This window comes from Octopus bimaculoides, chromosome 20 (genome assembly GCF_046866305.1).
Source record: "Octopus bimaculoides isolate indiv1 chromosome 20, ASM4686630v1, whole genome shotgun sequence".
Lineage (NCBI taxonomy): Eukaryota > Metazoa > Mollusca > Cephalopoda > Octopoda > Octopodidae > Octopus > Octopus bimaculoides.
Window position 1 is genome coordinate 19,164,159 of NC_142947.1, and position 27,725 is coordinate 19,191,883.

The 27,725-nt window shown below is 34.7% G+C and overlaps 2 long non-coding RNA genes across 15 annotated transcripts in view; one reads left to right on the top strand and one right to left on the bottom strand.

Annotated features, from left to right (window-relative positions):
- The window catches only part of LOC106868233 (uncharacterized), a 469,773-nt gene that overhangs the window by 176,508 nt on the left and 265,540 nt on the right, over positions 1–27,725 (bottom strand). For 11 of the 13 annotated variants that reach the window (XR_016237542.1, XR_016237537.1, XR_016237536.1 and 8 more), the window contains one exon: positions 15,367–15,453. This is a non-coding gene — a long non-coding RNA (uncharacterized LOC106868233). Of the gene's footprint in view, positions 1–15,366; positions 15,454–25,505; positions 26,026–27,725 lie in introns of those variants that run through there. The other 2 variants (XR_016237545.1, XR_016237540.1) reach the window with 2 other exon arrangements.
- Positions 22,574–27,725, top strand: part of LOC106871231 (uncharacterized) — a 47,699-nt gene continuing 42,547 nt past the window's right edge. Inside the window, exon 1 of one of the 2 annotated variants that reach the window (XR_016237548.1) lies at positions 22,574–25,281. This is a non-coding gene — a long non-coding RNA (uncharacterized LOC106871231). Of the gene's footprint in view, positions 25,282–25,636; positions 25,771–27,725 lie in introns of those variants that run through there. The other variant, XR_016237547.1, reaches the window with a different exon arrangement.

Sequence of the window (27,725 nt, forward strand, 5' to 3'; positions counted from 1 at the left end):
TGAATGAACAGTGTGTGTGTCTGTGTGTGTGCTCGCAGGCAGTGATTCCAGGGAGTTCGATTCCTGAGTTTGATTCCAGGCAGTGACCTGAATAATAATAATAATAATAATAATAATAATAATAATATCTAAAAATACCTTAGGAATGAGAACCCAGGTTCGAAATTTTCCCAAGACACCTGAAGAAGGCTGGAGGGTATATCAGCTGAAATGTTGTGTTAACAACAAACAAGATAAGGACAAATATCCGTCAAATGTAAATAATGTAAATAATGTACATAATTCCTCATCTCTTAAATATAGAACAGTGCTAGGTGATAGTAAAGATGATAAAAATTACATAGATGGACTCTAAGTATATGATACATGCTTAAACACACAAACATAATTACTATTTAAGTAGACGGATAAACTTAATAAACAGCTGGTAAGGAAAAATAAGGAAACTGTAGATTTACATAACCAAATGTATACACATACATGCATAGACACACACACACATGCATAGACACACACACACACACACACTCACCATTAATGTAATACATAGAAGAGTAGCCTCTCCTAGACATCTAGTAGATACCTAACATGTCACCAAGAAGGCTATGCACTAAGCATCTAAGAACTGAAAACAGCTACTAAATACTTCATCCAAAAGTACGACAAAGAAGCCTGTAAGCCTCCATATTGTGATACAAAATGGATGTTGATTGTGCCAGAATGGTAGACATCATCCATGTCATCAGCAGCTGTCCAAAAATACCTGTAAAGTACTACCTTCTTATCAGATACAACTTTGTTGCTGAAACCATTTACAGTGCTATGCACAAGAAGTGTTCCTATGGCCATACCAAAGTGTATCTGCACCTTTAAAGACTACTGGCAGAACATTCCAATAAAAACAGCACCTGGTGCAAACAAACTAGGCCTGATATTATTCTATGGGAGAGGGGGAAAAAATCATGCTCTACTGTAGGTTAGCTACATCATGACAGTGAATGTCTCATACAAATTGGAGAATAGATGAACATCTCTGGAGAACTAATGAGAAACTACAAACCTTATATCCAGGCCAAAAAATTTCAATTGTACCCAGAGTCAATAGGACTTCTATATATATATATATATATATATATATATATATATACACACACACACACACACACAACAAGTGGTGCCCTCTGGATATTCCCATTAATACAAAGTGACTATCTCCTCACAACACAAGGTGGGAGTAGAAATTTTTGTGCTACTTTAATAGGTTTGTGTAGTTAACATGCTTAGAGAAACCAATTTTAGCAATGTATGTGTTTATGTATGTTTGTATGCATGTGTGTGTGTGTGTGTGTGTGTGTATGTCTGTATAGATCTGTGTGTATGTTTGTTACCTTAACAGAGGTTTCAAAGTGAGAGTGGAGAATGATATTAAAGTTCATAGAAGACCAAAATTTGACAAATAGTTGTGGTTGAGTAAACAGTAGTTCTAGGCAGACATTTAACCCGCCTGCTTTATGTATGTGTATGTATGAACAAAGATGCACATACATACACATATGGATTAAAGTTTCCTTCCTGAGCCATAGGCTCATAAGGCTAGTTTCCTAGATTCTGTGGTGTATGTATTAACCTACCCCCTCCCCACCATGGATGGGAAGCAACTCCATAAAAGGATTACTTACTTTTGCTAGCTGTGTGAATTGGAACCATGTGAAAGGAAGTATTTTGCTCAAGAACACAATGCATTACCTGGTCTAGGAATCAAAACCACAATCTTATGATCATGAGTGAAACACCTTGACAACTAAGCTTACATCACTACATTCATATCATCATCATCATCATCGTTTAACGTCCGCTTTCCATGCTAGCATGGGTTGGACGATTCGACTGAGGACTGGTGAAACCAGATGGCAACATCAGGCTCCAATCTGATTTGGCAGTGTTTCTACAGCTGGATGCCCTTCCTAACACCAACTACTCCGAGAGTGTAGTGGGTGCTTTTACGTGTCACCCGCACGAAGTCCAGTCAGGCGGTACTGGCAACGGCCACGCTCAGAATGGTGTATTTTATGTGCCACCCGCACAAGAGCCAGTCCAGGGGCACTGGAAACGAACTCGCTCGAATGTCTTTTCACGTGTCAGGAAGGCAACGTTGGTAACAGTCACGCTCAAATGGTGCTAAATATATATATCTAGGACAGGTAAAATTCCAGAGATCCATCAACCACCCACACTGTTTTTAAAGAGAAAGCGATTCTAAGCCACCTATTTTTAGAAACAGAACCATCTTTTGATCATGTGCCATCAACCAACCATTTTGTTTCTTAAAAAGAAGGGAATTTTGAGCCACCATTTCTCTATAAAATAGTGGTAACTGTCAAATTCTATCCAAATGCATGACTACAGCCAGATCCGAGAACTATAAATGGTTTGTTATTTCTCTACTCACTTTTTTTCAATTTAAGATGCTGCAAACAATTATGGTTTTTGATCACAGTGAGACTAAAACTTTAACACCCACTGATTGACAAACCAGACATGTTTTATCTTCTTGTCAATGACTTTATTACTTGATTTGGATATATTTAGGTAAACTAATTTTCTCTTCTTATCATAGTAAAAAAATTTATTACCCGATCTGAATGTTTTTATGTAAACTATTTTTTGATTCATCACAGAGGATACACAAAGAATTTTTTATACCACAGAAGATACACAAAGCCTTATACTTTACTTTTGAAAATCTTTTTAAATAAGTGAAACCGGTTAAGTTAATAAATACTTTTAAAAACTCCTGCATTTTCAGATTCTTTTCCTTTAATATATATATATATATATATATATATATATATATATAGGTGCTGTCATGCACAGAACAACCATGTATGTATAAAAACTCTTATACATATGCACACACATACTGGAAATATACTGTTAAATAAAATGCTTTAAACTCTCAGGCACAGGTAGTAGCCCTGTCCCAGTTATAAGACAAATAACTCCATCTAACTCCATACTTGGCTCTCTTTTGCATTCTCTGTCTCAGTCTCACTCTCTTGCACGCACGCGCACACACACGCATGCGCACACACACACACTACCACACCACATCACATCACACGCATGCACATTTTCACTCCATATGCATATCTACTAACCAAAACACTGGCTGGTGACTGGAGTAAAAACTCAGCAGATTAATATTGTAGTGGATCAACAGTTGCACGATGAAGAAGTGTCTACAGGAACTGCTTTCTACCCGAAAGAAACTATGAACTACTCCAGGGTGTATGTATACATATCCTTCAAAAACTGTAGGGGATTTCCATGTTTTAACCATCAGAGATAACATTTTGCAAATAAAGCAATTTTGAAAAATTCAAACTTTTTTTCATACTTACTCCTCTCCATTAGAGAGGATGTACCTGACTGTAACATTCCCACTTAATTGCTTACTGAAAATTTTTTTCAGAATTCTGTTTTAAACAGAAGATTATGATTCTATGAAAAATCAGGTTAGGGTTTTGGGCCAGGGATGGGTTCAGTATTTTAGGCCAAAATTGAAGCTTAGATTTTTGGGTTAGTGTTGAGGGTTAAACAGAGAACAGGGTTAAAAACATCCCAGTTGGAAGAAATATTTCGTTTCTTTTTGTTTTTTGTTTTTTTTGGAATTATAATCTGCAATTTAAAACAAGCCCCAAAAAGTCATATGGATCATTGTCTGGAGACTACATTAATTGAAATGTAGATATATTCTTTTATTCTTTTACTTGTTTCAGTCACTTGACTGCGATCATGCTGGAGTATCATCTTCAGTTGAACAAATCAACCCCAGGACTTATTCTATCGGTTTCTTTTGTCAAACCGCTAAGTTACGGGAGGCTGTAATCACACCAACATCAGTTGTCAAGCAATGGTAGGGGGACAAATAGACATACAAATACATATATATATATATATATATATATATATATATATATTGTTACAGTCTTTCAGATACCGTCCATGATGAATACCACAAGGTATTGAAAATACGTATTCGCCTTTATATATTTAATCCGTTATATTGAACACTCAATATTTCATATATTCAATAAGACATATTCCATATATTCAAAAAGACATTCAATACTTCATTTCATTGTACCATCCATTTTTACATTATATATTATATATTCCATATTCTATATCCCACATTAATTTTACAAAAATATACATAAAACATAAAAAACGGACAGAGTTGGAACTCTTTTAAATAAAATAATATATTCCTCTATACACGATCATACAAAACCTATTTTTTGTATTTATTTTTACTCACACACATATATATATATATTTTTTTTTTTTGGGGGGGGGGGACAATACTGTGCTGATGAACGAAATCTAGATTCATTCTAGTAATCGCGAAATCGGCCGATACACAGTTAAGTTTATTTAAAAGAAAGTTGGTCGTCTTCTGTTGATTGTTTTTCCTCGCATTAGGTACTAAATGTGGTTATTTTGAGAAGTCCACTGTGTGGCGTTATTATTTTCTGTAATAATGCCCTTTATATAAATATATATATATATATACACACACGCACACACATATATAGGGAGGAAGAGAGAGAGATACATATGGGAGGAAAATGACATGTTAAAATGAAGAAGCTCAAATGACTAGTTGTTAGCCAGTTTATGTGAACACTAAAAAGACTTTTAAAGCAGTCAGTGTGCAAGAATCTGTATGTGTGTGTGTGTGTGTGTGTGTGTGTGTGCATATACGTAAATGATGATTCAGAAGTCCCTTTCATTTGAATGATATATGAAATTTATATTTTATATTGTATTTTGTTTCTTTCATATTCTTAATACTATCTTTGCTATGATGAAAATATCTGTTGATAAATATTGTTCTGTAAATTTAAAAAAAAACAAAAAAACGTCATTATCAAAATATGAGAGGGAATTCATTGTCCTAAAAATAGCAGAGTTTGACATAACTACTGTTCAACTGTCCAGGTAAGCTAATTCTATTTCCAGTGGGTAGGGGGCGAGGCAGTTGGCAGTATGAACAACAGAGCAGTCCATGAACTATCTTTGCATCCTTTTATTGTGGCAGTCAGTGATGGTGGTGGGTTAGACAATGAATGTAGTGAAGGTTCCTTAAGAGTGATGAGAAGGTGGGCCGTGAGAAGGAGGCAGAGAGGGAACAAGAGACGATACAAATAAGAAGCACAACAGACCTCTCATACAAGCCAGTTTATATCAATAGTAAATGAACTTTTACTCACCCTGTGAGAGTGTGTATGTCTAATGAGTGTGTGCGCGCACGCGCAGTCATTTATTTAACCCTTTAGTGTTTGCATTATTCTGCCAAAATTAATGCTTTTTCATCCACATTGTTTTGAACTAATCATGCATTATCTTGTAGCTATGAGATTTTGATGACGTAGCTGTTAATTTTTAAAACGGTATTGTAGGGTTGGTGTGAGAGACCAGATTTGGCCAGTTTGAACATAAAACATGCAGAATACTTTTAGCCGGATATGGCCGGTTTGAATGCTAAAGGGTTAAAGTTCATTTTTCCATGCTAGTATGGGTTAGACCGAGACATATTTGAGGTAGGATGGGGATGGGATAAACTACTTGCATCAACTTGCTATAAAAGCAGGTAGTAATTTTACCTTGTACTTATTCTTAGTGCACGTTTTGAAGAGTGCAGTTCGATTTTAACAGTTATTCTTTCAAAGTTATAATGGAAGTGACAAAGGAGCATATTTGGCATATTTTGCTTTATGAGAAAGAGGAATATTAATGCAGCATATGGAGATCAGATAATAAGCATAGGTCAGTGTCAACAGATGTTCCAAAAATTCTGAGCTGGAAACTACAGTTTAGAAGACGAGCCTCATCCTGGAAGATCTGTAGAGCTCGACAAGGACGTCCTGCAAACCCTGGACACCAGGGTTTGCAGGATGAACAAAATCCCATCGTAACTCTTGAGGAACTAACTGAGAAGCTTGGATTTGGTTATTCAACCATTCAACACTTGTGTGCCACCAGAAAAGTCAGCAAATTGGGTCCTTTCTCTGTTTACTTGTCCTGCTTACCATTTTTCTCTCTCATTGTTTGCATATTTAACTTGTTTATTTACATATTTCATATTGTTTGCACAGTTGGTGACATCCTGTACCCATATATGCATATATATATATATATAAATTGTATATTGTATAAAGGATCGTAGCTAAGGCCAAAACAATGCAAAGTAAATGCAAGGTAAATCACAAGAAACCAAATATGTGAATTAATGTAGACTTACCTTGTATTCAATATTTCAGGGTTATGATCCCATTTTCAAGAAAGTGACAACTGTTGCCAATGTGCGTGTGTGTGAGTGTTCGCCAAAAGAGGCTGATAGAATAAGTACCAGGTTTAAAAAATATAAGTACAAACGCTCACCAGCAACAATCATCAATTTCTTGAAAATTGGGTCATAACTCCGAAATATTGAATACAAGGTAAGTCTACATTAATTCACATATATTTTTTATTATTATTATTTAATTGAATGCCACATATCCATTTCCATGTGTATATATATATACATATATATATATAAAAAATTATTTATGAGGGTAGAAATTGATATTAATCAATTTGAACCAGTGGTCTAGCATATTTTTATATATATACTAGCAGAAATACCCGGCGTTGCCCGGGTTAAAGAGAATAATGAAATCTAAAAACGCCGTCTAGACTACGCATCATCTTTATATATAGAGATGTATATACACACACGCACCCAAACACACGTATATATATGTATATCAGTATAAATATATGAAAGTCAATGAAGTTTCGTAAAAGAAGGTGATCATGTACATACTTTCATGCTGTTGTGATTATAACACCTCGTTGTAAACTATGTTCCTTGTTTTCCCTTGTGGAGCATATACAAATAGGGTTTTTTTTTTTGCTGCCCACTCTTGAGCAGCCAACATACAGTTGTCTATGTGAGAAGCAGGGCTCTTCCAAGAGAAGACCAGCTACAGACAGTGTTTGACCCTGAGATTTGTTTATGGACATGGCAAAAGTCACCCGAAGGGGGAATTGTAGTCTTCTGAATGTAAAAGGAATGTCTGCTCCTGATGGAGTAAGAGGAATTCTTGGAATAAAGACGTCATCCCCTTTTGTACATCCAGAAAGAATGGTAGCCTCGATAACGTGTGACATCATTTTCTAAATAATGCTCATCTGTTATGTTCGGGTTAAAATTTCATCAACATCAAAAATATATGAATCTTCATGGGAGTTATGGCCGTTATGCAAAGAATATAATTTCCAAATTTCATAAAGATCCATTCAGTACTTTTGACGTAGTTTTGGATAAGAAAACAAATGACTAATGTGTGTGTTTGTGTGCATGTGTATGTGTGTATATATGTATAGATATCTGTATGCATGTATATATGTATATATGTGTACATATTACATGTACATCTATATATATATATATATACATCTACACATATGTATACATATACATGTATGCATATAGATCTATATCTATATATATATATACATATACGTGTACATCTATATGTATACATATACATCTCTCTCTCTCTCTCTTTCTCTCTGAAAGTATCTGTCATTACAGTATCGAAATGGTGTACATATACATGTATATGTATACATATACATCTCTCTCTCTCTCTCTCTATCTCTCTCTTTGTCTCTCTCTCTCTCTGTCTATCTCTTTCTCTCTCTGTCACTACAGTATCGAAATGTGATTGTTTCAGTTAGTGGAATAGTTTCATTTTTAAAGTGAAAGTATTTGACATGAGTGTTTTTGTTTCACTTTTGACACGTAATACTTAAATAGTGGAGGAGATATTATGTTGCCGTGTGCTCGAACTCTGCAAGAAGTTAATAATTTTTTTTGACTAAAACACAACTGGAACCCTAAGCAAGGCATGTGTAAAATTTGAATGAAATTGGTTGCGTAGTTCTCGAGTTTTAGGGATTCACACAGACAGACAGACATTCTCATTTATATATATATATATATATATATATATATATATATATATATATATATATATATATATATAAACACACACACACATACACATATACTTTCTTTTAGTACCCAGTACACTCTGTAAAGTGGTTGGCATTAGGAGGAACGTCCAGCTTTAGAAACCATGCCAAAACAGACAGCAAGGCTTGTTGCAGCCATCTGACTTGCCAGTTCCTGTCAAGCCATCTATCCCGTGCCAGCATGGAAAACATACGTAAAATGATGATGAAGATGACTATACCCAACATTTAGGTGCTGGTTGAGTGGACAGTGAAACAAGTGTGGTAACACATAGCCAATTCATAAGTTGTTTTTCAAATACATCTGTTAGTCAGCAACATATCTGACCAATGCAGAAGAAGTACTGAAGCCTATAGATGATACTAGAAAGAATCCCAGTTGAGTAAAGCTCAGTTGTTGAGTTTGCTAAGAATAATGGACAAGTAGAGTGTTGAGGAACAGGTCAGAGTAAGAATCTGCCTAGTGCACAGTGGGTGGGGAGAAGTTAAAGAAAGCAAAAGCCGAAAGGGATAAGTTCTAGTTTGGAGATGGAGGATGGTCTGCTAAAAGGTGGAATGTTAGGTTTTGCAGAAAGGAGACAGTTTATTGGGGAGTAATGGCAGGATGTGAGAGCAGCATGGTCCAGTGTAGGTGAATAGGTACGCTAGTAAATCACTTGAATGTATGTTGACCCCAAGTCACAAAGCTTTGTTTTCAATTGCAAACACAGTAAAGGAATGAGGAGTAGAGGAAGAAGTGTGAGAGAAGTTAGAGTTGAGGTAATTGCAAGAGTCAGTCAAGGTGGAGGTGGTCAGTGAAATTAAGGAAGTCAAGAAAGAGGTTTCATATATAAAAGAGATATGTGGGAACTTGCCAGTACCGCCTGACTGGCCCTCGTGCGGGTGACACGTAAAAGCACCCACTACACTCTCTGAGTGGTTGGCGTTAGGAAGGGCATCCAGCTGTAGAAACTCTGCAAAATTAGATTGGAGCCTGGTGTAGCCATCCGGTTTCACCAGTTCTCAGTCAAATCGTCCAACCCATGCTAGCATGGAAAGCGGACGTTAAACGATGATGATGATATATATATATATTATTTCTTTACTACCCACAAGGGGCTACACACAGAGGGGACAAACAAGGACAGACAAACGGATTAAGTTGATTATATCGACCGCAGTGTGTAACTGGTACTTATTTAATCGACCCCGAAAGGATGAAAGGCAAAGTCGACCTCGGTGGTATTTGAACTCAGAACGTAACGGCAGACGAAATACCGCTAAGCATTTCGCCCAGCGTGCCAATGTTTCTGCCACACACACATATATATATATATATATGGAGAGAGAGAGAGGTGGCATCAATACAATATCTATCTAATGGTTATATAGCTGTGGATGTGGGATCAGTGAACTGATCAAAGATTTGGGACTTACCATAGTCAGTGAATAAGCTTGATATATTCTAAGCTAATTGTGGTGCTCCTGATCACCCTAGTGACTTACTGATACATCTTTTCAGAAGGAAAACAGTTTTAAGTAAGTGTGTGTGTGTGTGCATGTGTTTTAAGAAACAATCTTATAATAATTCTGCTTGTCATTGCATTACTTAGCCCATCAGTAACACTTTCACATGACTAGGAAAAAGAGGGAAAGAAAAAAAGAGAGAGGGAGAAAGAAGCATCCATGACATGAGGTAGAGGGAATGTAATTGTAATGCTTTCATGTGATTATTTGAAGTGAAAGAGGAGAAAGAAAGAGGAGAGACAAAAAGAGAAAGAAAAAGGAGAGAAGGATCCATGATGTGAGGTAGGGAGAGCATAATATTTATTACATGGTCAAAAATGTTAGTTGAAGGTACACGAAGAGAGTTAAATATATAATTTTAGCAGAGGGATGATGTTCTGATGGTGAGGTTAAAGAAAGTCAGAGAGAGAGAGAAAAAAGAGAAAGAGACACAGAGAGAGAAAAAAAGAAAAAAACAGGGAGAGAGAAGAGGAAGAGAGAGAGAAGAGGAAGAGAGAGAGAAGAGGAAGAGAGAGAGAAGAGGAAAAGAGAGAGAGAAAGAGATGATGATGGTGGTGGGGAGAAGGAGGTGATTGGATAGTGAATAGTAGTTTTTTTTAAGAACTAAATTTTTTTTATATCACCTATCACTTAACGCATGTGCATAAATGCAATTCTGTGAAATATTCAAGCTTATTTATGTGGCAGATATATGCAATTTAACTAAAGGTTGCATCATATGCACATGATTTTTTTAATATTTGTTTATGGGGCAAATGGAAAAATAAGAGTAAATATTTATTTTATGAGTGCCGTGTATTAAGTCTATAAAATTGTGCATAAATTATATAAAGTGTATATATAAAGTGCATTAAGTAACCATCGTACTCCAATTTCGTTCACTTTTCAATGAGTAGCAGATGAGCAAATTCCTTTCCATACAGACACAACACAGGTTACACTCTCAGGTTTTTTGGATAAAGTTTTCAGAAATAACCCAATAGGTTTACCATTAATTCTGTGAAATATTCATGGGTCCTGCTGGTTGAAACATATTTTGTTTACTTAATATTCAAGTGGATCAATTCTGAAAAAAGTGAACTCTAAATTTATCTGTATAACCTGAGTGTTAGTAAGATACAAATTAGAACCTTTTGATCCTCTTCTGTGCATAAGCTCTCAGAAGAATTTTGGTAATATGTTAACTCTTAAAGGTGTGTAGTGTTTTATCTACTCCTAATCCTGTTAGAAACTAGAGATTTTAATGAAATGCAGTTAGATCAGTATAAAAAGCAAAAGAATTTATCTATGACATACATTTGGATGTGGAAGTGCAATGGTCCAGTGGTTAGGGCAGCGGACTCGCGGTTTCGATTCCCAGACCGGGCGTTGTGAGTGTTTTATTGAGTGAAAACACCTAAAGCTCCACGAGGCTCCGGCAGGGGATGGTGGCGAACCCTGCTGTACTCTTTCACCACAACTTTCTCTCACTCTTACTTCCTGTTTCTGTTGTGACTGTAATTCAAAGGGTCAGCCTTGTCACACTGTGTCACGCTGAATATCCCCGAGAACTACGTTAAGGGTACACGTGTCTGTGGAGTGCTCAGCCACTTGCACGTTAATTTCACGAGCAGGCTGTTCCGTTGATCGGATCAACTGGAACCCTCGTCGTCGTAAGCGACGGAGTGCCAACAACATTTGGATGAAACTTCCTCACAAAATATATTGATTACTGGTATACATTGTAAATGTTTGTTGTTGATTTTTACCTGTTGTCATGCAATTTTTATCTGTCCAAATAGGTTTAATAATAGCTAAGTTGATTACATGTACATGTTTTTACATATATCTATGAGATATCAATTCTTGGGTATGAATTTCATGTCTCAGAGATGAATTTACGTTCCATTTGTTTAATTTGGAAGCTGTACAAATGGCTTCAGAAAAACCACTCAGAGACATGCCTTTATCTCCTCCATTGATGTAACAAAGGTGGCATTGCTTTGCTGACACACATACCTTATGGTCTCATTACACATCCTGATGAAAAAAAAAAAAAATTCTTCAGGAAAAAGTTGAACATACTCAACACACTTTGCTTCCAAGTACATTGTTTTGTGGGTCACTATCACCAGCAAAAGTATTAATGCAATATCAGCTGGGTGATCCACTTCTGCTCAGAATTAATAAATCCCAATATCTCTAGGATCACTGGTGTGTACATATCACACTGAAATACCTCTGGTTATTTTCTCTAAATCCAAGCTTTCTTTCTATAATTAAATCATTAATAGATAATGACTTCAAATTTTGACACAAGGCCAGTGGTTTTGGAGGAGAAGCTAAGTTGATACTTAGCTCCTCCTGTATTCATCAACCCCAGTATTCAACTGGTAATTATTATATCAACTTCAAAAGGATGTAAAGCAAAGTCGACTTTGGTGGAATTTGAACTCAAAATGTAAAGACGGACGAAATGCCACTAAGCATTTTGCCTACACGCTTAATGATTCTGCCAGCTCACTGCCTTAAATCATTAATGATTAATAACAAATAATATTACTGAACTCTAACTCACCACATGATGCTTGAAAATCAAAGGAAGATAAGATCTACAGGAAGATAAGATCTACAGGAAGATAAGATCTACAGGAAGATAAGATCTACAGGATGATAACATCTAATTCACTCAATAAAACAAAAAATAAATGCACATAGCACAAACAGGAACATTTTTGACCTTAAATAATCCTTTGAAAGGGAGAAGGAAAACTATCTAATCCTTTACTTAACCTCACTTAAGAATTCAATTGAATTCTGTTGATAAAAATTCTGAAATTTGCAATTGATTTATTCTAATCTTTAAATCAAGGATAGTTTCATTTGTGTTTTATTGGAAATTTCATTAGTTTACTCACAATAATGACTAGCAGAGAATGAATTGATAAAAATCTTAATCTTACAAAGAAAAACATGAACTATTAAAACTTGTGAATTATTTGGATAATGTGAAATCTAAAAGAAAAGAATGTCAAGAAAATAAATAAAATTCAAAATGGTGTCAAGCCAGTGAAAGTGATTTGTGGATACCCTCTACCATGAATTCTATTTGGAAAACATCAAAGCAAAGAGCATATTATAAACCTTCCATGGATATCTAAGCTAGGCACTGAATTTTTGATAATGAATGTACAGTAACTGTGACATAGTTGCTTTATCATGATGAATATCTTTATTCATCCATATCAACTCCCTTGCACTAACATCAAAGATGTAAACATGAAAAGCTTCCTTCCATTGTCACTTTTAAACAGGTTTTCCACTAGGGTAGTTACAAGAAATATTGCCCAGATTTAAGCTGAAACATGACAAAATCTGTTTTATTTTGTACTATTTCTGCTGATACATTGCAACCTATAAACTTGTTGAATAATTTATGACATGAAAAATTTTAATAAGAAAACAAAAATATACAGAACGATATTTTTACTAGAATCACTGCAATTAAAATGGACTCTACAAATCAAGTTGGGAGTAATTTTTATCCAAATTTATTAAGTTCTATCAGTACCAATTTCTAGGTAACTACAACCATGTGGTTTCATTCCTATCATAATTATTCTCTTCTTATGTTACTATAAAAACATTATGCTTACATTTCTTCACAAATTCCATTGTTAGTAACATCAAATCAACAAAACAGAACAGATATTAAGAATAATCTTAAAATACAACAGAAAACAATTTTGAACAAAGTTATAAAATTAAGATTATATTTGATTCCTTAATTATTTCATCTTTCTACAAGTATATATGACTATAAATGATATTGTTTCCAGTCTACATCAAGCAGTTAATTAAACATATCTGTCAAATTTTCATTACTGAATGGCCAAGTGTTTGAACATCATTTTATATAAAGGAAAGCATTTCCATCTTTCCATAGTTGTAGCTTTGACTACATTTTATTGCAAAATAGAGTTCGTATCCTTAAAACCAAGAAATAGTGAAAAAGTATTAATTACAACTGCAGCACCAACAGAAATCATCCTAGACTCACAAGCTTTCATTAAGAAATTGAAAATTTAATTTTTCTTATAAGCGGTTTTTTTTGGGTTTTTTTTCAAGGAATTCAGGATATATCCAATTACTAGAGAATCAGATTTGTTAATTGCAATGGGTTGATTTAGATAATATAGAATAAAAAGAAAACATTCAAAACAACACCAAGAAAAGCAACATAACTAAACATTTTCACTATGAATAACACAGCTAAAACTTCCCACAGAATAATCAGATCAAGCTCAAAATTACACAAAACTTGACATTCATACAGAACATCAAATAGTTTAATATTTACAGCCCAAAGTGGAACATAAAAGATTTAAAATAATGAAAAAATATTCAAAAGATTATTAGCAAGCAAAAGATAAATAAGCTGACCAATATTTTCTAGATAATAAGCCACACTCTTTCGTGATTTAATAAAACTAATAATTAGACCAAAAATCATAAAATATCTTTAATCTGAAGGTCCTAGTAAACCATGAATATTATGCACATTTCAAGTTCTTCATGTCTCACCTCTGTATTTTACATATAAAATCCACAAAATCAAATATTTCAAAAGCATTACTTAAATTTGAAGCAGTTTCCCAGAAGGTTAATTTAAATCCTTAACTAAGCCTTGAGGGTAGAGTGGGAACTTCAGTTTTGATTATTATTTTGTTAGTAAATGCCATGAAAAATGCTTCTTTTTTCTTAAGTTAGAAATTAAAATAATCCTTCTCTGCATTAAATCTAAACTATTTTAAGTAATTTGCATTATTTTGAAGACGACTACATTCCAACAACTGAAATTTTTCCAGTTCTTTTGAAGATAAACCTTATATCATAACTCAATGACCTGTCATTTTATATCCAGAATAAGTAATACTTTGTTTCATTGAAATATATGTTCGAGAAAGAATTACGTAAAACAATATAAGAAACATTTAACAGATCAAGATACATATTAGTGTTTTACTGTTTTTATTATTATACATACAACATTATATACAACAAACCACAGACAGACATTTTTGACTGTCGATGTGTGTATACAACATTTTTAGTGAATTTAACAAGTTTTTATAATTGGGATGCCTGTACGAGCCTCTTGGTATAGTAAATTGACTTCGACTAACAAAAATCTTTGATAGATCTTCAACTCTACTGAAAACAATATACAACTTGACCATGTGTGAACACATTAGTAGGGTAAGAGATTCAAGTAAAAACAGTGATAGATGATAAATGAAAATTTAACAATTTGTAGGTTTTCTCAAGAGAAATTTAAAGAATGGAGATTCATTTTTCTTTCCATTTTGTAATAAATTTACTTCGGTTAAAAGAATTTTTCTTTGTAATTTTCAAAAGTGATATCTTAATGCATTTAAAGAGCATGTTGAGAGATATGGATACATGTGTACATACATACATACACAAACACATACATATATATATACAGAGCAAGAGAAGGAAGGAGGAGGGAATTGCATGAGAGGTTAAGTGAAAGAATGCTACTGCTGTGTTGAGAACATGCATGCATGCATGCATACATGCATACATACATACATGCATACACACATACAGACAGACAGGAGAGATTGAGAGGGAAGGGAAGTTGTGAACAAAACTAGAAGTTATTACAGACACAGATTTGACAAAAATGATTGTGGCAATTACTGATTCAAATAGACACACACATGTACACAGAGAGAAACTGAAATGGTTGGAAATATTACTTACAAAAAAAAAAAACCAAATAGTTTTTGCAACATTTTAAGGCCAGGTATAATCCAGTCTGTCTAACATGAATACCTGGCTACCAATCACCTAAAAAAAAGAAAGAAAAAACAAGTTAATTTGTTATAAAATAGAAATAACAACGCTGCAAGTTTGCGCTTGGAAAATCTTAGGCTTGATCGTGTTTTAAAAGTATTTTTTGACTATTTATTATTCCAAGATGGTAAAAGGGTTTACTTAAGGTCTGCAGTTGGAAAAGTGGAACAAGTGCAATTTGAGAAAAGATGTAGAAAGAAAATGTTTGTGGTACTCCGTCGCTTACGACGTCGAGGGTTCCAGTTGATCCGATCAACGGAACAGCCTGCTCGTGAAATTAACGTGCAAGTGGCTGAGCACTCCACAGACACGTGTACCCTTAACGTAGTTCTCGGGGATAATCAGCGTGACACAGTGTGACAAGGCTGACCCTTTGAATTACAGGCACAACAGAAACAGGAAGTAAAAGTGAAAGTTGTGGTGAAAGAGTACAGCAGGGTTCGCCACCATCCCCTGCCGGAGCCTCGTGGAGATTTAAGTGTTTTTGCTCAATAAACACTCACAACGCCCGGTCTGGGAATCGAAACCGCGATCCTATGACCGCGAGTCCACTGCCCTAACCACTGGGCCATTGCACCTCCACTTTTAATATAGGACCTGTGGAGATAACTACAGATTTGATAGCGAGAAGTGGAACAGTTGAGACAAAGAATAGATGAAGTATGAGTTAAATGTAAACAGTAATCAAGACAAAAAGGGCAATCACTTCATTCAATAAAAAAAAAAAAGAGGATCATCCCATTCTTGGAAGTAATAGCTAAAAACGTCTGATCAATGTGGATATGATGGTACTGAAGAGATACAGTTTCAAAAGGAAAAGTCATGGAAAAAAAGAATCATGAGTAACATTGGTAACATCTCAGAACTTGTAAAATTGGAGCTAGTATGTTGTACTTTTTGCCTTGAGGAATGTCAAGGCTTGCTTTGTAAACCAGACCACTTAACAGGTCTCCGAGTAGAAGATATTTGAGAGATCCATGCTAATGAAATATACAAATTTATAACAGTAATTAGACATTACCCTTGACATATATCTAAAAGGAGTAATGCATTCAATCTTGTTACAACTGATTTTGATTAGTTTTTCTCTTTTAGTTTGATATACATTACACCAAACATTATGAAGTGTCAAATGTTCAATAATAAGCTAAATGTCCAGTAATATTTTCATTAACAAAATAACCCACAACACGATTAAATATCTTTGAAATTAACTGAGTCTTTGTTCATAAAAATCAGAGTGTTTCAAGTTACGTGAAAATATGTCATTATAACTTACAATCTAAACCTAAACTCTAAATTTTCTAAAATTTTGATAAAAAATATAACAATCCCAAAACATGGAGCAAAAGGAATTTTGAAAAGATCTACTCTCATTCAATAGTAACTTAAGTACAGATACTACACATTGCAAGAGAACAACTATATTTATATATAAAAGTAGAGTCGAAAAAACTTGAGAAATCACACTGTACTTATAAATAAGCTTAACAAATTCTGTTTAGCAATTTCTGGTGGTATACACCACTTAGACAAGAAAATAAATTAAGTTGGGTTTCTTTGTCTGAACCAGACTGAAGTGTGCAAGAAGCTACTCAATTCTACAGTATTACTTATATCCAAGATGGTGCACTCATTAAACATATACACACATTATTATTTATAACAGCCTGATTACCAAAGCCCACCATCACAGAAGTGTCTTTTTAAGCATTTTTTTTTATTGCTAGATGTGAAAAGACCTAATTTATAAAAAGATCTAATTCCTTACCCTAAAGGAGACATCTCTGACCTCACTAATTAATGTTCTCTCAATACAAGTCAAAATCACACACACATACACTTATTTTGTAACATCAGTGTTGTTGATTACAATTTTCCAATGGGTCAGTCATTGTGATTGTGATGGAAGAGTGTAACCAGAACAAACATTGCAATAACTTAATTCAAAAAGCATTGGTTTTCAATATCATTGCCAGTACATATCAATAAATTACATATACATACACACATACATACACATATATAATTACATGATGAACTTCTACAAATTTTCCATCTAACAAATTCAACTTGCAGGGTATTAGTCAACCTGAGGTTACTGTAGAAAAAAAGATATACCCAAGGCATAATGAAATGAAATCTTGGTTGGGAACTGAACTTCTTAACTACACAACCACAACTGTACCCATAATCAAAGGTGATTTCCAATATGTTGAAGCCAAATATCATTCTCACGCTTACCATCTTTACACAGGGTTTTTTTTATTTTTATAAGGGTTGTATGGGCCTTCTCCAACAAAGCATCACACCATTCATTGCAAGCTCTTATTATTTCATTCATAAAATTCAGCCTCCTGAAATCAGCCTTCACCATATCTTCTTGTCTTCTGCAGGTGCCTTCCACTAAGACCACTTGGTAATTCTTTGCTAAACTACCAGCCTCATGTGCCTGCACCAATGAAATCTCTTGCACAAAATACATACATATCTACAAGTAACTGAACAAAGGAATGAAAGTGACACTTTACACATTTGGTTGGAATTACATGTATTATCTAATAGCAGTTTGATTCAGTTCCATGCAACTTAAAGTGTCATAGGCTCCGAGAATAAACCTAGCTTGTCAGGTGTTTAGAGATCAAATAAGGAGAAATGAGACAAATTCAAGATAGCTTCTAGATTTTAGGCTTCTATTGATCAACTCAGATTACTTGGTGTTAGTAGTTTGGAGGCATTATTAGATCTTATCTTTGATCTCAGGTCCATGTGGTTGGACAGGATGTTGGTAGGCAGTTGTTACTACCATGTCTGGAGGCTGCAATATTGTTTATATATCAACATCAATTCATTGCATTTGCTGCTACACATGGCAGAGCAGGGTGTTGTTGCAGGTTAGTGGAGCACTAATTATAATGGCAATAACCTTTCCATGGGAGTAACCAGATTTGTGGCACTGGATTAAATTTTGGTGGTGCTAGATTGGGCTGTCAGTATGGATGGGTGTAGTCTATAAGGGTGGCAGGGCTTAAGTGTCATTCTATTCAGTATGAACCAGGTAAGCCAAAGGTGGTATATCTGGATTATCGGATGCCAGTAGTTTAAAGTTAACAGGGCATACCTCTGGTTACAACAATAAGATAGTTCATTTTTCCTGCTGATGGATACTGAAGGTTGGTGGAGCAGAGGTAGAATTGGCAATTGTGAGCTCCAGATGACTATGTAGGGACCTTGTCAATGGTAATCCATTTGATGTTGGGAAAGCCGTTCTGGTGGTCACAAAGTCTCCAAACAAAATGGAACAGGAAGGTGGAGTCTTCCTTATCCCTGCACCTGAAAGAGTGCATGTGCTGTGTTTACCTTTCTTGAAATCATTGATTGTCATGACCGTGTAGTGTCTTGCAATGCCATCAGATGTTGTGAAGGTGGCTCTACAGACCACAGCCCTTGAGAAGCAGGAGCCTCCCAGTGGACAATTAGGATTTATGAAGTCCAGGTTGCAGTGTGTATTGGAGACTGTGTAATTGTGTGTTTGCACCTGTTGTAGTGATGTTTAAGTGAGAGAAACTGACTTTGACATTATAGGTGTTGAAAAGTTTATAATACTTAGGGGTTCTGGGGAAGTGTTTCTTAATTAGCACCAAGAAATACAGTAATTGATGACGAATTATGTATATTATCTACATTATTTACAAACAAGATGAGGACAAATATCTGTCAAATGTAAATAATGTAGCACCAAGAAGCTTGAAACTTCTAAATTAAATGGAGGAATGAACCAGATATTTCTCCTTGGGGCATCTTATATATATGTGTATATATGTGTGTGTGTGTGTGTGTGTGTGTATGTATATATATAATCAGTTAAGTAAACAGAAGATGGAATTGGCATAACTATTTTGTATGACGATTGTTTTGCCCCATATATGTGTGTGTATATATATATATATATATATATATATATATATATACATACACACACACACATATATATATATATATATATAAAAAGGAAGGGGCGGTTGAAGATCGCTTATGTACTTGTACCTGTGACTAGGTTTCTAATTATAGCTAGGGTATATCTGGAGGGTCTACAGAAATACACAATTCCCTCATTGGCTTCATGTGAAGGTAGTACTTGCCTATCATCAAGGCTAAGTTACATCCAGGAAGTTGGCCCTTGTCAAGTCAGTCGTGACCATTATAGATATTTATATTCTTTTACTTGTTTCAGTCATTTGACTGTGGCCATGCTGGAGCACCGCCTTTAGTCAAACAAATCTACCCCAGGACTTATTCTTTGTAAACCTAGTACTTATTCTATTGGTCTCTTTTTGCCGAACTGCTAAGTTATGGGGACGTAAACACACCAACATCAGTTGTCAAGCGATGGTGGGGGAGGGGGAGAAACACAAACGCACAAATACATACATACGACAGGCTTCTTTCAGTTTCTGTCTACCAAATCCACTCACAAGGCTTTGGTCAGCCCAAGGCTATAGAAGAGACTTGCCCAAGGTACAACGTAGTCGGACTGAACCTGGAACCATGTGGTTGAGAAGCAAGCTTCTTACCACACAGCCACTCCCAAATTCTTTGAAGATCTTTCTCCGATTCTCCCTGAACTCATCCATGGCATAGTGGTTCACATGGCTTGAGATTATAAGGCTGTCATCACTATACAGAGCTGAATTTTGCAAGGATTTGGGGAGTGCACTTCCCTATTGCCACTATAGTGTTTGTCTTTTACTAACCTGCAAAGACACTCCATTCTGCCATATGCTGTAGTAAATGCAATGAACAGTAACTGCAGTCACCAGATGTAGTAGTAACACTGCCTACAATTATCCTGTCCAATCATATGGACCTCAGAACAAAAATAAGATCTCACATTGCTTCGAAACCAATAACACCACATGATTTGAGTTGACTGATAGAGGCCTAGAATCTAGAAGCCATCTTGAATTTGTTCCATTTCCTATTACTTGATCTCTAAATACCTGATGAGCTAGGTTCATTCCACAAACATAGTTGCATGGAGTTGAATCAAACTTATTCACACACACATGTATGTGTATATATATATATATATATATATATATATATATATATATATATATATACATATTGGTGATTTTTCATTTAATGGCTGTTTTTCTATGCTAGTATAGCTTAGACTGCAGAAAAGTGAGGCAAGATTTTTACAGCCAATCACCAATATATATATATATATATATATGTAGTAAATTAAATGTACATATACATACATAAATATATATCATCATCATCATTACCACTACCACCACCACCGTATTAACATTCATTTCTCCATGCTTGTATGGGTTAGACTAAATTTGTGGTGGCCGATTTTTCTATGCCCAGATGCCTTTCATCATGGCCAAACATGTTTCCATGGAAGATTGGAAATGAACAGCACCATTTATATGATAGTTATCATCTATTGTGCACCATCAAGACAAAGAGACACAAATTCACACGCACAAACAAATAATATGGGCAAGTGTGTATGTGTGTAAATATATATATATATACACAGATAAGATAGATGTGTGATTGTGTGAGGTTGTATATGCATTTGTTCATTTGTTTTATGTTCATTTTACCATGGCAGCAAGGAATAACCAATTTCTACATATTTTTCAAGCACAGAGATAGAAGAAAGTTTATCGGCAGCTAAAGCCCAGTAAACATCAGCAGTTATAACTTGCCATTTTTTCTATCTATCTAATTATTTATACATATATACACATACATACATATACACACACGTATATATATAGATATATATATATATATATATATATATATATATATATATATATATATATATATATATATATATATATATATAATACAAAGAATATATATACATGTGTACACACATATATGTACATACTTACATCTACATGTGTATATACATGCATATCAGGGTACAGGACGTTAGAACAATAAACTACAGACAACGGAACGAACACATAGGAAAACGGAAAGCCACTTGGAATATCCCTTCATCAGCTGTCTCTATTCTATCTAGACGTTTCGAAGACAAGACAGAACGTACTCTAGAATAGTCTCTTCCTGAGTAGTGGATCAACCCACTACACAGAGGATTCCAAGGTGGCAAACACAAACCAAGACAGGAAAAAATGGACAGTGAAAACAACATTCAAAAGCCGTACGGCCAAACGCAAATCTGAGGTAGAACGCTAGTAGTTCGTCTTGCCTTCACAGCGGCTGGAGTGAAAAGAAAGTTGACCACAGGTCACACGAGAGCAGAGGGGATGGTGGAGGGAGGAAGTGGAACAAGGAGGAAGGGACAGAAGCAGTGAAGTAGAGGCCAGGACATAGGGGTAGATAGGAAGATAGAGGAAGACAGATAGATAAATAGATAGAGAGGATGGTGGAGGGAGGAAGTGGAACAAGGAGGAAGGGACAGAAGGGTATAGCAGTGAAGTAGAGGCCAGGACAGAGGTATAGATAGAAAGATGGAGGAAGACAGATAGATAAATAGATAGAAAGATAGATAGATAGATAGATAGAAAGATAGTCACGTCAGAATAATAGTAGACTTACTTGCAAAAAAGGACGTGTGCGTTCAATAATGTAATAATACAAAGAATATATATACATGTGTACACACATATATGTACATACTTACATCTACATGTGTATATACATGCATATCAGAGTACAGGACGTTAGAACAATAAACTACAGATAACGGAACGAACACATAGGAAAACGGAAAGCCACTTGGAATATCCCTTCATCAGCTGTCTCTATTCTATCTAGACGTTTCGAAGACAAGACAGAACGTACTCTAGAATAGTCTCTTATATATATGGGAGAATTTACGAAAAAAACAACAGACGAAGACAGGTGGTTTAAACACCAAATGGATGTATTAGTTTAACGCTCGGGAATAGAGAAAGTCTTTGACGTTTCGAGCTACGCTCGTCAACTGAAGGGAACACAGAAAGAAATAAGGAGAGAAACAAGGAGAAATATATATATATATATATATATATATATATATATATATATATATATATATATATATATATATATAATCTACACACACATACATAGTTCAAATTTACAGAAAATAAAACACAAAGACAGGTGAAAGAATAACAAACAGGTGTATTAGTTTAATGCTCAGGAAGACTGGAAAAGTCTTTGACATTTCTAGCCTACGCCCTTCGACAGAAAGGATTGAGAGGAAAAAAACTGAAGAGAGAAATAAATGTGTAGAGATTAACGGTTCAACATGATGGCCGGAAGGATGTTGTAAGCAGGGCCAATGTGATTGGTGTAGATCTTGTCTATGTTGTCTGAGTATTTTAGCATTGTGCTATAACATAGAATATTCATAGTACAGTATAATATGATGGAAATATTATACATACTGCTTACATCAATAAATTGTATATTTGCAAGTGGAATTCTGCTGATTATAGATATGTTGTCTGTTAATGGATTTGTGTTTTGTAGTACAGTGCATTGCAATTGCACAGTGAGTTGATGACCACTCAGTTGAACCAAGACTTGAGTAGACTATGTTGTGTTGATGAGAAGCATGTCTATAACTTTCCTCTCGTCTGCAAAGATCAAACTCGTCTAAGTGTGAAAAGTGTTTTATGAAATTATCTCCCCTTTACTTAGCATGTCGCTAACAATTATTGCCAGAATTTTTTTTTCCTGTTCCTTTCTTCAACTAAGAGGGAAATTTCAATTAATCGAAAAATTTTTGGTGTCATTCATCACATCACCCCTTGAACCTATTACCTAAATTCATGCCATTGACGCATTTGAGTTATTTCCCTTAGCGTATTTCATTTCTTTCTTTTAATTGGACCACATGTATATCCTAAGTGATTGCCGTAGTCAGAGCGAGTACCTCAACGAGCTGCCCCGGTACGTCTGTTGTAGCGGATGACGATTAAGTCTGCCGCCATTCCATGACCCAGTTTATCCTTCCCACTAACAATGACGGGACGGGGGACGGGGGAGCAGCCCAAACAAAAATAAAAGAGACAAATAGACAGACGGATGGATGGATAGCTGTATGGACCGATGAGCGCATTTGACTGAGAGCTACGTCGATTTGATAAACAGCGGTACTGGCAAGACATGTATTCATATAATGTAAAGTAATACAATTAAAATAAAAGCAAAAACACTCTTACTAATCACAGACACACACACACACACACACCAATCTCAGATATGAGAAATAGGCCCCGCACCGACACTACCTCTCCTATCAAACACGTAATTAAAACTATTACGGTTCTAGCCATTCTGGATAGCAACAGTAAAATTGTTTTTATTAACGTATACATAAGTAAGCGAATGTACACACATGTAAATACATTATTGTATAAAAATTGCAAAATAAATATGTCACTATACACGTGTACACACACACAATCGCATTATTCTCAGCTGTTACCACCCCATTCTGTACCAGACAGTTTCCCATCCCCTTCTATTAACCTTATTTTTCAACCAGTCTGTTTAACAAGTCCCTTCCTTTTTACATACGACACGCAAGGGGGGAAAGATACATCCTTACATATATCAAGCTCACCGCATGATCCCCACTATCTTTCTCCATCGCTGTTTTCGTCTCACCACCAAATATTACTACCCTACAACTAAAACTATAACAGTCTCTACTTCATTCACTCCATTTTTTTTTCTTTCTTCTTCGTTATTTATTTATTTTTCACCCGAACAAACTCCCGCTTCCCCCAAGTTCAGTCGGTCGGTCGGGCTTTTGGTGAGTCCTAGACTACGTGAGAGGATACATATCGATTGACCCCATTATGACTCACGGTACAAATATACAGACAGTCACAGTCGCCACCACTGCTCTATTCAACCTACAGACAGACATAAAACTGTAATAAATATAATAAGACCAGGTGCGTGAGTGCGTGCTTGTACTATTTACATAGTTTTACAGATAACATGCGACAGCTTGTCTGCTCTTAATATTGCTAAAGACAGACATATATATTATATATATATAAGTGCGGTATTATTAATATCGCATTACCTAACCCAAATCTCCGAACTCACGTTTTACTCGTTTATTTATAAGTTTAAAGAAACATGGCAAAAAAACTAATAAACGTTATCCAAACTTTATAAGAAAATATAATCAACGATAATTTTTGTGTAAAACTTAAAAACAACAGCTAGATTAGAGCATTAGGAATGTATGTGAAATCTGTTTCAAAGAGGAAACCAATATTAAAAGAAATCATTTTGATTGACAAACCATTATAGCAAAAGAAAAAGAATTAAAATGGTTTAATGTAAAAAAGACAAATCGAGACGGCCAAAGTGTACGTGGTAGATTAAAAGACAAAATGTATATAATTTTGTGTTTTAATCGAAACAACTTTTCAGCGGAAAAGGATGAGAGGAATCGAGTCAAGCCAATAAATTAACAACATTCATCGATCCTGGACAGAATGAAAGGTATGAAGCAACCAAAGAGATTTGAACTGATACCAAAGTTTCAATAACGGCTGGCGCAGACTCCGGCAAATATTACAGCCGACATAAAGAATAAATTTATTTATGTCAGACACAAAACAGCTCGGTTTTAAGCTGAAGCAAGATGATACGACTTTCATGCTTTCTTCTAGGGACGTAAGTGAAGTAAATAAAATGAAATGAATTGAAATGAGAAAAATCAGGATTGGAAATCGTGTCGCACACACTCACCTGGTTACAAAGAATGGTAATAGAAGAGGAAAAAAAAAATGCGGTCAAAATGTAAAAAAGGTAGAGGTGATTAATGTTATATAATTTCATTTGTACAGCTGAATGTATATATAAAGTGCATGCATGAATGTGAATTAATGTACACATGCTTACAATACATACCGTACACACACACACACACACAATAATACATACATACATACATACACACATATGTAAGAAAGAGAGAGAAAGACTAAGACAATGATTTAAAAATATTAACAAGGAAAAAAATCGCAACTGACTTGTCGTTGTAACTTGCTTTATGGTACATCTGTCTGAAATTGTCAGTGAATAATACTCAGGGTACGGTACTTGAAATATTTTGCAGTATTTAAACTGTTTCCTCTCTCTCTTCTTTTTTTTCTTCCTTCGTTGGAGAGAGGCGCGTTTTAATGTCGTTAGGAAGAGATGACCGTTCAAAGTGACGCTTTTCCGACGGAAATCTCAAATAAACACATGCATAAAAATCAATGAATTGCTGTTAAACCTATCCATTACTCAGAGGAGGTAAGTGAGAATTATGGTTAATTTTTTAACCAAATGCAACAAGATAAAAATGAACACTGCTTTCTACTTCAATTGTGCGGAGGGTTTTGCGCACGCACGCACGCACACATCCATCCATACGTACAACTCTGCACGTTCATACACGCATACATACACATATATGTATATAAAATCATGCAATTACAGGCGCGCGCACAGACAAGTAACAGACATCTCAGAAAGCAAGTAACAGACATCAAACACATTTGAACTAACAAACCTCAAACCAGACATACACTCTCGTACACAAAGTAACAAGACTTTTAAGCTACTCGTTCGTTCGATCAGATTATTAGTAACGAAACGAACAGCTTTAGGACATCAATCAAAGAAATAAAATAATATACACTTCAAGGGGAAAACTATAAAACCCTAGATTATTTTTTTCTAATGTATTTATGTGTATCTCTTTCTCTCTCTCTCTCTCTCTCTCTCTCTCTCTCTCTCTCTCTCTATATATATATATATATATATATATATATATTAACACGTATGCATGTGAAAGTAGAAAGATATCACTATACCTTTTTCAAAGGGATTATATAAAATGTTTTGTCTTAACAAAAAGTGTAAAGCCCGAGACAAAAATTCAAATGTCTTCAAATAATTTTGTTCGTTTAAATTCAACTGAGATTGGATAACTAAAATTTTAAATTTTCTTATATTTCCACATTCACATATATAGTTACTTCTGTTACAATAGAATTTTATTACCACATTTTTTCATTTAAAGACTTTTAATACAGATTTTGTTCTTAATTTCATCTCCCCAGTTACTAGTTTATGTTCCAGTGTGTATACATATTAATATAAACATACATACACGCATGTGTATTTTATATATAAATTATACACACACCCACACATACAGACGTGTATATATATATATATATACATATATGTGTGTTAATACACATATATGCACACATATATGCATATATATATATGTACATGTGTGTGCGTGTATATATATATGCGTATACATATATATATATGTGTATATGTATATATATATGTGTATATGTATATATATATATGTGTATATGTATATATATATGTGTGTATGCGTATATGTATATATATATGTGTATATGTATATGTGTATATGTATATATATATATATATATACACACATCTAAATTTGGTAAAACTGTAAAAAAATAATTGAAGGTGGGGCACAACGAGTAAGATTTACTGCATTTACCGCGTTGAGAGAAAAAAATATTTTTTACAAATGTTCGCTACTTTACAAAAACTGTATCAGCGAAGCAAATGATCTTCTCTAAATACATTAAAAATACTATAACATAATCTGAACACTATTTCAGAAAATTATCTTCGTTCTATCAGAGTACATAAAAGAGAAATTTAGCTGGAGCAAAATGAGTAAGACAGGATAAGGTAAATTTGTCCCTTCAATTCTCTACATTTACACTTGAGATCTATCCTTGGACAAAAGAAAATTCAGAAGCGTAACGAAAATTTAAAATATATATTTTATATTTTTGTTACGCTTCTGAATAATAAAAGATCATGGAAAAATGGCAAATGATACGAAAACGAAACTTAACTAAATCAAAGAAAACTTAACATAAAATATTCCCTATAGTTTTTTCACAATCTGCTGGAGAGGCTCTCTTCACGATATATGTTAGTTAAAGCGAAGAAATTATTGAAATTATTCATTACTCATTTTGCCCCAGCTTATACATCAATTTTTGAAAATTGAAAATTATTAAATTAGACGAGAAAAATTGAGTTGGAATTCAGCAGAGAAAACAACATTGTTTGTTGGACATCAAAAATTAACCACATATTCTATTGACAAACTCAATTGCAATCCGGTCAAAGTTGAGGAAAAATTTCTTGAAAAAAAAAAGTACCTATCACAACCAGACTGTTTCAAAAACCTCAAC